The following is an 11,426-nucleotide window of genomic DNA, read 5'->3' as shown; positions in this document are numbered from 1 at the left end:
TAGTAAATTGATGTCAAAAGGGCCTCTCTGTGCACAAGGTCAAAGAGGATGCATGAGAAGACAAGGTTTGGGGAATATAGGATGAAAGAGCAATGCATTTCTGTTGGCGGTCTGGGAGGCCCAGCATCAAGCTGATTCATTTTTAAAACTTAGCATTCAGGCATTGGAGGAAATGAACTCTTGGAAAAATAGAGGTAGAAGGTCGAGGCTGAAGCGATGGAATTTTCCTTTTAGATGCTGTGGGATGCTGTCTGATACACTTTCTACTTTGAGGAACCTGTGGGGAGTCCTCACTCTAACTTTGGAAGAGCACAGGAGTTGACTGTCTGCAAAGGATTGGCCCCATGGAATCATATGCTGAAAACACTGAGGAGGAGGGCTGTTAGCATTAGGAAGGAAAATGACTTCCCAGTTAGAATCTTAGACCCGACTTTGATGTTACTGCTAGCATGAGAATTGATTAAGATACAGCCAGGTATGTGCATGTCCAAAATTTTAGCTTTCATGTTTTCTTGGTAAGTGTCTAGATGTGTATTCTACTATATCTTGAAGGAGTACAAGCATAAGAATGATACAGGCTCCAAGAAATAGGTAGGGGCTATAGTAGTCTTTATAGACTGTCATTAAAAGTTGCTCTGTCAATCACTTTATGAAATGATAAAACATAATTGCTGTTGGAAAAGTAGCCCTGATATAAAGGGATTGATATTTATTTATAAATGTAAACCCATATGATGGTGAGATTATTAAATCAGAACTACAAAAAAAGTCCTATAGACAGGATAGCTGAAATGACAGTAGTTTATTTTCTCATTGTTCCTAGAGTTTGGAAGAAGGCCCAGCAGGATTAGTGCCTGGCCAAAGCTCTCCATTCTGAGCAGACTGGATTTAATGACACAGGTGTTGTTGGGTCACTGGCTGGCTGGCTGCCATCTAACATGTCTATGCGTTGCCTTTCTTCATGGTATGTGCATTCAGAGAAAGAACGAAAGCTCTGGTGTTTTATATATGGACATTAACCTACAGGACCAGGGCCCCATCCTTATCACCTCACTTCACCTGAATGGCTTTCCTTTTCCAAGTGTAATGATGTGTTCTGAGAAGGCATTGCTAGATCATTTAGCTATCTGGTAACGATCACAGAATGTACTTACACAGACTGCAATGGCCCCTCTTCTGTGTCTCATATCCAACCAAGATCAATAAAGGTCTTCCATATCTGATGTAGTCACCCCTAAAATTTTGTTTGTCCCATATCCTTTAATGAAGCAAATCATTTTTCCTTCCTCTTTAAGATACTCACTATACTGAAATGGGGTGTGCCTTGTGGTGAGCAACAACCCATATTGATTTTATAGTCACTTATCACTTTTCATTTTTGTTTCCAAGTCAATAACTCTACAAGGACTCTAACTGTCAATACTGGTAGAAGACTCTACACTTTGAGACCACATTAAATAAAACAATTTTTGTAAAATAGAAGATGATGTAATCTAGAAACATCAAGGGAAGGACACAGGCCATTGCTTATCTAGGGCATATGTGTGTATGAAGACACAGCCACATTGGGGTTTAGGCTTATGCAAGTGGATTTGGGTAACAATAAGTTTATATATCATGCACCTAGCTTGCTCAAATGTATATTTCTATTTGCACATAAAATACATTAATTGCATTCTAACAGCTCCCAAAGTCTTAACTCATTCTAGCCTCAATTCTCCAAGTAAAAATCTTATCCACATTAAGTAGGCTTGAAACTTTAAGTACAATTCATTATGGAGACAAATTTTCTTACTGCTGTAAACCAATGAAACCAGACGCATTATGTGCTCCCCAAACAATGTTGTGACAGGCATATGAGGAATGCTCAAGTTCCAGAAGGGAGATATTGAAAGAAGGAAGGGATGGCAGCTACAGATGGATGCCAAGTTAGAGAAGACTCCAAGTAGGTCTTAAAGGTCATATTTTCCTTTCTGGTTTGTTTCTTTATGTTCTGGGCCCACTGGGTGGAAGTGTTACCCAGATTGATTGACAGGGCAGTCTTGCCCCTTGTTCTTAATGTATTACATGGAGGCATACCCAAATTGTAAATACGCCATGGTTTGAAAAGGAGGAGGTGGAAATAGTGCTGCTGGGTCTGCTACATACAGTATTGGTGGCTCTGAGGCTCTCTGAACCTCCATGTATTTGGTTGTTCACAATTTTGAAGGACAATGCCTGTTCAGATCAGGATAGCTAATTCTGTCTTGTGGAGTCTAGAAATATGACAGTATTTTTCATTCTCTGTGGTGGTATTGTGTTCTCTGAAATATTGTGCATGCTAATAAACTTATCTGGGGTCAGAGAACAGAACAGGCACAATATTAAACATGAGGATAGGCAGTGGTAGCACACACCTTTAATCCTAGCATTCTAGAGGTAGAAGTCCATCTGGATCTCTGTGTGTTCAAGGAGACAGCCAAGCATGGTGAATTACACCTTTAATTCCAGAAAGTGAGCCTTTAATCCCAGGGAGTGATGGCAGAAAGCAGAAAGGTATATAAGGTGTGAAGACCAGAAACTAGAAGCTTTTGGTTTTTTAGCTTTTAGGCTTTGAGCAGCATAGTTCAGCTGAGAGGCATCCAGTCTGAGGAAACAGAATAACCTAAGGAACTGCCAAGGTGGGGAAGCTGTGGCTTGTTCTGTTTCTCTGATCTTCCAGCATTCACCCCAATATCTGGCCTCAGGTTTGATTTTATTAATACGACCTTCTAACAATTCATGCTACAATTCTCTATATTTTATCTGTCTAATTCCACTCCAGTTGGCAATGGAGCATAATCCACCCTCTCTTCTGGGCTTCTCCTGAGGTGCTTGCTTGATTAAACTTGTGAGTCATGTCATATGCCTGGTTGATGGCTATTCTTGGTCGTCAACTTGACCTCATCTGGAACTAACTAAAACCCAAGTCTCTGGATACATCTGTGAGGTAGTTTTTTTAAAATTTAAATCATATGAAGTGGGAAGACCCACTTCAAAGACATGGAAGATCTACCTTTAATCTGGGCCATAGCTTCTGCTGGCAGCTTATGTGAAGGCCATAACGGACTGAAGCTTGTTCTCTCTCTCTCTGCCTGCTTGCTTTCACTCTCTCTGAAAAGTCCATCCCTTCACTGGAATTAGACCCACTTCTTCAGAATTTCAGTGTATATTGAAAAACCAGCTGAGCCATCTACACTTATAGGCTGAACAACTACTAGATTATTGGATTCCACTGGTAGAAATATACATACATATAATATGATTCAACATATACATATGTATATATTCATTTTGTAAGTATGTTCTTTAGAGAACCCAGACTGATACATATACCAAAGTACCTATCAAATGGTCACTCAGCTAAACAACCTAGTCTTTTCAGAATAAGTGTCCTTACTCTGAGTAGTACAAGTAGGCTGCGAGTTTGCAAAATGAACAAATTCTGATTCTTGTTTTTCTTAATAATTCCTTTGATTTATCTTTATTCTCACATTTTACTATAAATTGCAAGAATGACTTAGTCTGCTGTTTCAATGCCTCTTTTAGAAATCTCCTTAGCCCTGTGTCCAGTTTCAGTTCTGCCTACTACCAGGCACTGGGAGATGGGCACAGTTCAGCAAAGCTTGTTGACATTTTTCCAGTGTTGTTTATTCTCAGCATTCTCCTTGTGTTTCTTATGTCTATCTGAGACTCACCAGGATGGCTCTTTTCATTCATGTTTTTTCCCCATCTGTTAATGATTAATGATATATTCACTGAGATTACAGAAGTTTCTCTACAGTTCTTACTTTCTTCTTGGGCCTTCAGCAGAGTCTCTAATGTCCACATTTCTACAAACATTCTCTTTAAGGCAATCTGGACTTTGTCTAGCACAGACCTCAAGGTCTTTACAGCTTCTCCTCATGATTCAGTTCCCAAACCATGCTTCTGGGTCTTTGGTAAAGTGGACTCTGATTCTTATTTAAAGGTATTATAACTCTGCATGGGAGACATTAACAAGATACTAAAGAGTGTGTGATAAATAATTGAAGTCAGTTATGGAGGGGGAATTCTTAGATCAAGGTCCACAAGGAGGCAATTTCTGGTATAAGTTTTATTTCTGGCTTATAGATAACAGAATAGTTTAGGAGACATGATGACTTACCCCTAGAAAAAAGTAAAGTTGTTAGAACAAACATACTCATACTTCATTGTTTAATTGTAACTAACAATGTATCATATGCAAGCACGCAGACTGAGTTGACCACAGCTTTTGACCTACCTGTATTGAGAGATATGACAAAAGTATACCATGTCAGTGTTTGCCAAAGGTGTATTATGTTAGTGAAATATTGGAGAGTTAGGTCCTCAACATACATGTACACACACACACACACACACACACACACACACTCCACATATATATGTGTGCACACACATAGAACTTTGCTGAAAAGAAATGAGCAAATATAAAATAAGTATTATAAGCTGTCTGGCTATTAAAGGCCAAGGCAGGAATCCATCTGAAGTTGGCTTTTCTCCTGCCTCCACTGTATCTATTTTAACCACTTCCTTACAGTGCCTTCCATATCATCCCATTCCTACTTTGTGGTGGTAGTTGTTCTGACAAAATTTCAGTCTATCTCATCTTTCAATTTCTAGTTATTTTTCCAAACAAGAAAGTCTATTTTCACATTGACTAGACTAGAAAGGCTTACAGACAAGCAGCAATTTGTACACAGTGACAGCATTTTGAGCTTTGTGGTTGATTCCCTCATAGTCCAGAGTCCCAAATGTAGTACAAAGAATGTTGAGTGGCTATTGTATTTTCTAAAAGGCACACACTTTCCTTCATAAGGAACATCTCCTTACTTTTCACTTGCTTACTGTGCATCCCCAAGGTTGGGAGGGATCAGTAACTTGTAATTGTGCAGTTCAGTCTTGTTTTTCTAAAAGAAATTCAGGGTGAATACATGATGGCTCTTGGCCTTCTTTGTTCATTTAATTTCCTCTGGTTTAGAATGACTCACCATGGAAAAATAGTTGGATGAAATCCCTTTTATTAAAAAATTGCCTTGAAGGTCAATGTTCATTGAAAACTATTCCTGGCACTGGTCTTGAGTTATGTGGGGGTTAAGATTTGCTGCTCGGAACCATTAGGGGGTCTCAGATTATCACCTGCTACTCCAGTGTAGGAGGGTGAAACCCAGGCCCTGACAGCCAGGAAGGATCACTTAGCAGCTTGAATGTTCTGGCTTCTGGCAGTGATCTTAATCACACATTTTCTCCACAGTTTCTGGAGGCTGCCGTGGCCTGGATAGCAAGGATGGCAGGGTCTAGTTGTCCCTGCTGCTTAATTAAAATGTTTAACTTTTTAAAGTTATTATGAAGGCTCCTGCCTTTTATCTAGGTTTTGGTTAATAGGAAATTTCTATCAAATTACTCTGAACATTTTTTCATCAGAATTTTTTTGTTTTTTTGACAAAAATACCACTGAGTTTATTTTGTGTTGGCCAACTACTCCTGAGCATGGAGCCTACCCTTAAGTGTGGTTAATATATTCAATGAGGCTCAATGGAGGTAACTAAATTTTTCTTTGCTTGCAAGTATTCATTGCAAATAGCTTCTCAATTAGGGGTAGGACCCAATGTACATTTCCCCTTCTCTACTGGAACCCCACCTGGCTTGAACCTGTGAAAGACCTGTGCATGTTGCTGCAGTCTCTGTGAATTCATATGTGTATCAATTCTGTTGCACCTTGAAGACACTGTTTTCTTGGAGTCATACATCCCCATTTGGCTCCTACAATCTTTCTGCTTCATCATCTGCATAGCTTGCTGGGACTTGTGGGGAGGGGTTTGATGAAGATGTCCCACTTAGGACTGAGTACTTCAAAGTCACTCACTCACTGCACATTGTCCAGTTATGGGTCTTTGTTTTAGTTCTCATATACTACAAGAATTAGCTTCTCTGATGATGGCTGAGCAAGACATTGATCTATGAATACAGCAGAATGTTGTTAGGAATCATTTTTTTGCAATGCTCCTTTAGCTTCAGAACAATAGGCTCAGTCTCAGGCTTTTGGATACTCTAGTAGTGTCAGGAATGAGTTCCAACTCATAAAGAGACCTTAAGTCCAATCAGAGAGTAGTTGGTTACTGCCACAATACTTGTACCACTACTGTTCAGCATAACTTGCATGCAAGTTGTAGGTTGCAGGGTTTGCAGTTGGACTGATGATTATCTTTTTCCTTTGACAGTATGCAGAGTATCTCCCTTTCAGTACCACGAACGTTTGTCAGTAGGAGTGAAGCATCCAGTTAGGTGCCAGCTTGACTTCTTTGTGTGTAATGAGATATGTAAGTGTTGATTTTAGCAAAAGGGTCTTCCTATTAGTCTGTGGTGAGCAACCAATATATTACCTTGGGAATAACCTGTAATGGTGGTGTGCATGTACAGTGGGGCCCTTTTGGCCAATGACTACACAAAATTTAACCCATTCCTGGCACTGGAGGTTTTATGTGGTGTTACAAGATAGTTGGGGCCTTCTCTCCCCTATTACTGGCGATTCCCTTCATATAGAATACTTGGTTTTCCTATGCCCCTTCAAATGGCCCTTAGTGTTAGTTCCCTCCTCATATTCCCTCCCTTACACCTATATTCTACCCATCCCCCATGTAACACCCCCACTCTTGTCTCTCAATAACAGCATATTCTTTTTTAATTTTAATTAGTTTATTTATTTTATATCCTAACTGAAGATTTCCCTCCCTCCTCTCCTCCTATCCTTCTACCTCCCCGCCACCCCTCTCAATCCACTCCTCATCTGTTTCTGTTCAGAAAGGGGCAGGCATCCCATGGGTATCAGTAAAGCATGACATATGAAGTTACAGAAAGACTAACCATCTCCCCTTTTATTTAGGCTCAGCAAAGCAATTCAATATAAGGAATAGGTTCCCAAAGAGCAAGCTGAAGCATTAGCCCCTGCTCCCATTGTTAGGAGTTTCACAAATAGACCAAGCTACACAATTGTCACATTTACCTAGAGGGCTTAGATTGGTCCCATGCAGGCTCCCTGGTAATAACAACATATCCCATTTACCTTTCCTTGAGAGATCCTCTCCTCCCAGCCAGTCCCATATCAGATACCTAACCTCTGTAGTTAAATGGATAATAACATGCACCTTGAAGGTCTGTCATAAGAATTTCAAGCTTGCCAGTATGCCTATAATCTGATGAACTATGGGTACTTTAGAACCTCATACTTTTCAGTTTGCCAGTTTCATCTCTATTTCGTAAGTCAGGTTAGAAAGAGAAGATGTACAACACTGGAGGTAGGAGGAAGTGGGTAAGGGATGGCAGTACATTCACAAGAGGGCAGAGATAGAAGTGGGGAGGGGAGAGGAGATCTCTAAAGGGTCCACAAAAAGCCAAGGGATACGTGAAAAGAAAAGTGAGATGGAAATTAGAATGACTGAGAAGTGGGCTGGAGAGATGGCTCAGAGGTTAAGAGCACTAGCTGCTCTTCCAAAGGTCCTGAGTTCGATTCCCAGCAACCACATGGTGGCTCACAGCCATCTGTAATGAGATCTGGTGCCTTCTTCTGACCTGCAGGGATGCATGCAGGAAGAACACTGTATACATAATAAAAAATAAATCTTTAAAAAAAAAAGAATGACTGAGAAGTGTGTATAAAGACAAACATTAAAATGAAAACAGAAAAGAAATAATTGAATCCTATGGAGATGGAGAAAATGAGCATCAGACCCTTTAGTCCTTGAAATATCTTGTCTCTGTCACAGTATCTAATTCATGAATGCTATGGCAAGAATGCTGATTTTACTTGGGTCTGCTGACTTGGACGATCAATTTTTAATTCCCCTAAACTCAATTTCTGCCTTCTGATTCTCACCACAAATGGTTAAATCACTTATGTCTGGCTGTACTAGGTAATGTGATAAGAAAATAATCCTGTGAGAGGATACATGAGGATACATGAATGGCTACCTATTTACCCAAGATGGGGCAATGACAGATCAAAGAAATGAGTCCATTCCGTGAACTCAGTGAGCCAATGAATCAGGAGCAGAACTGTCCTACACATATGAATTGTGTGGTTTTGTATGCGGCTGCAAACAACATTCATGATTCTGCCATTTTCTAATTAATAAGATAGTGTATGTATCCATCTCTACTTAAAATTGCTCTGTATTAGGTTATACATAGACTAATAATTTACTTGCCTAGTTTCCTCTTGAAGTGTATTTGTATTTCATGTTCTCTGTCTTGGTCGCTCTTCCCCCGCCCCTTCATTTTTAACTTAATTACTGTTACTCTTGACATTGATTTGTACATGTAGCAAATATTATTTTAGAATAAGAACCGGCAGTGGAAGTATAATGTAAAAGCTATATTCAACTTTCAGTAGAAGTAACTCCAAATTTTCCACAGGGTAATCAAAATGATGGCAATAATTTACTCTCTTACAAGCATGCTTTCTGCATATTATCTCTAGCATTCAACCAGATTTTCCAAATGTTTTTTAAGACCATTAAGATAAATGTACTTATTTTTAAAGTTTGCTTTCTCTGAGTTTGAGTATTTTTTCAGGTTTATTAGCTAGTTAGTTTCCTTCTTTTGTTGATTATCTGTTAGAATTATTTTGTATTATTTTAAATTTTAATTTTTTTGAGAACTTCATGTGTGAGTATTGTATTTACTGGTTTCTTAGTATGTAATTTGTAAAATTATTTACATGTTTTATTTTTTATAGTCGTTCATCTTTTCCTTTTGCTTCACAGACATTTTATTTTTAGGTACTCTTTTACTGTGTTTGTTTGTTTATGTATGTATGTATGTATGTATGTATGTATATGTGTGTGTATGTATGTGTGTATGTATGTATGTATGTTCGTACTTGAGTGTGTTTGCATGGCAAGATGAATGCACGTGTTGGGGTGAGGGACAACTTGGAGAGGTCAGTTCTCTCCTTCCATCATGCATGTGTCCTGCATCTGGAACACACGGCTTCATTCTATCAGCATGTGCCTTTACCTACTGAGATGTCTCATCAGCCTGGAACAAATATTTTAAAATTTAATAGAATAACATTTTCCAGTATTTTATTATGTTTTTTTCTGTATCTTGCTTAAGAAATCTATCTCTAATTATTCCTTTCATCTCTTTGCTGTTTGTAGTATTTTATTTTTTAATGTGTAATTCTGTCTTCTTTCTGAAGTCTTTTAAAACACTGTGTACTATACATTACTACATTTTTCTTCTACTCACATAAGGAAACTTCCCTAACACTGTTTCTCAACAGGTCATTCTACTCTTACTGACTTGTAATAGTTTATATATATATGTTTTTTATCAAGAGATTTTCTATTCATTTTACATATCAACCACGGATATCCCTGTCCTCCCTCCTCCCACCTCCCAGCCTTTCCTCCCAACCCACCCTCCATTTCCACCTCCTCCAAGGCTAGGTCTCCCCTGGGGAGTCAGCAGAGCCTGGTACATTCAGTTGAGGCAGGTCCAAGCCCCTCCTCCCTGCACCAAGGCTGAGCAAAGTATCAGCATAGGCACTAGGTTCCAAAAAGCTGGCTCATGAACTAATTACTATATCTTTAATGTTTTGAAAGAAATATCTATTATGTTTTAAATAATTTATATTTCTTCCAAAATTCATGCTTCAGAAGAATTTCTCAATGAATTGCATGAAGAGGTGAGGCCTTTAGAAGCTGACTAGGCCAGCACAGTAGTCCTTACAGAAGTATGAGCCTGAACTCTGCCTTTCCATCTTGGCTAGGTGAAGATCCATCCAGCAGAGAGCCCCTACGAGGCACCAAATCTGCCAGTGCCTTGATCATGGACTTCACTGCCTCTGAATAGTGAAATATAAATGTCTGTTGTTTATAAATTTGGGGCATTTTATTACAATAGCCCAAGTCAGAGAAGTTATATCTTGTAAGGAAAATTTCATATCTTTGTGGGCTTTCTTCAGAACTGTCTTACCTAATCCTGGCTTTTTATTCATTATGTATTTCAACTGGTTAAATTCCAAAAATTACCTCATTGAATTTTGATCACAGTTTCAATTAATTTAGAGATAAATTGGGGAAAATAATTATGTCATCATTGTAGTTAATGTTTTCATTAATTGTATCTCCTTGTATGTATTTTTATCATCTCTATATAGCTCTATATCCGTCTCTGTGGGTGTCTGCATTTGTGTATATGTATATGAATACCTCTGTAATTTTACTGGCAATTGCAAAGATATATCCACGTTAATACAGTTTCATATTTTAGTTTTAAGCCAGATATTATTTACAAATTTTAAAATTAAATTTCTAAACATATTAAATATTCCCAAAGCCTTAGATTTCTGATTACTACTATGAAAAGAATTATATTTTATAACTTGATTTTTGTTTTAAAATTTTTTGTATACACGAATATTACTGAGTCTTGTACACTGATCTAATGTTGAAGCATCCTGTAATTTTTAAAATTTTGTGCCTTTAATATATTTAGTGTCTAGAAGATGTTATGTTATTTGCAAGTGTATATTTCTTATAAAAGTGGATTCTCTGTCTTTTCCTCTTCTTATGTGTCTGTGTCCAAGATGTGCATATGTATATGTGTATATGTATTCTTATGTGCATAGGTGTGCGTGCATGTAGGCAGATACTGAGATTTTCTTTTGATTGCTTTCCACCTTATTCACCAAGGCATGGTCTGGCAATCAAACCTTTAACTCCCCCAAATGACTCGTCTTGCTTACCAATTTTCTCTCTGCCTTCTGAGGCCACAATTGGGGGTGATATCACAGCTACCTGGTGTTTATTTGAGTTCTGGGGAATCAGTTCTCTGGCCTTCTTGCTTGCTGAGAAAACACTTTAACCACCTAGCTGTCTTGGTTCCCAGACCAGCTTCATTTATTTTAACCTCTTTTCCTTCTTATTTATTTGAGATAGGGTCTCATGCAGCTTACACTGGCCTCAAATTTGCTAGATAGCCAAGAACATTTGAGCCTCCTGCCTCCAATTCTGTGGTGCTGAGCTGACAGGCATGTGCCACCATACCGAGTAGATACAGATGGTGTTAGAGATCAAACAAATTGTTAGCTCCATGTTTGCTAGGCAAGGGCTGTACCAATGGACCCATATCCCAAGCTCCTTTTCCTCCATATTTTTTAAGGGAAAAAAAAATCCTCTAATGGTGGAATCTCTGGTGCAGATTTGAATGGGACTGGTGAGAATTTGTACCCTTCTCTTGTTTTGTTCCTATATTTACCTCGTGTGCTTCACCATTAGTTGTAATGTTCATTCCAGAGTCTGGTGTCCTGCAGCTTAGCAGGCTGTGAAAAACCACGTTTACTTCCAGCTTGCTAAGTGCAGATTTAATCACAAATAACATTT

The 11,426-nt window shown here is 38.6% G+C and overlaps 1 non-coding gene across 1 annotated transcript; it reads left to right on the top strand.

Moving 5' to 3' along the window:
- The first annotated feature begins 5,087 nt into the window (after positions 1–5,087).
- LOC118592649 lies at positions 5,088–5,222 on the top strand. Its single transcript, XR_004946113.1, has one exon. It is a non-coding gene; the product is annotated as a small nucleolar RNA ACA64 (small nucleolar RNA).
- The last annotated feature ends 6,204 nt before the right edge of the window (positions 5,223–11,426 follow it).

This window comes from Onychomys torridus, chromosome 10, assembly GCF_903995425.1.
Source record: "Onychomys torridus chromosome 10, mOncTor1.1, whole genome shotgun sequence".
Lineage (NCBI taxonomy): Eukaryota > Metazoa > Chordata > Mammalia > Rodentia > Cricetidae > Onychomys > Onychomys torridus.
The sequence above is the reverse complement of the archived record's forward strand: the minus strand, read 5'-3'. Positions and strand labels throughout refer to the sequence as shown.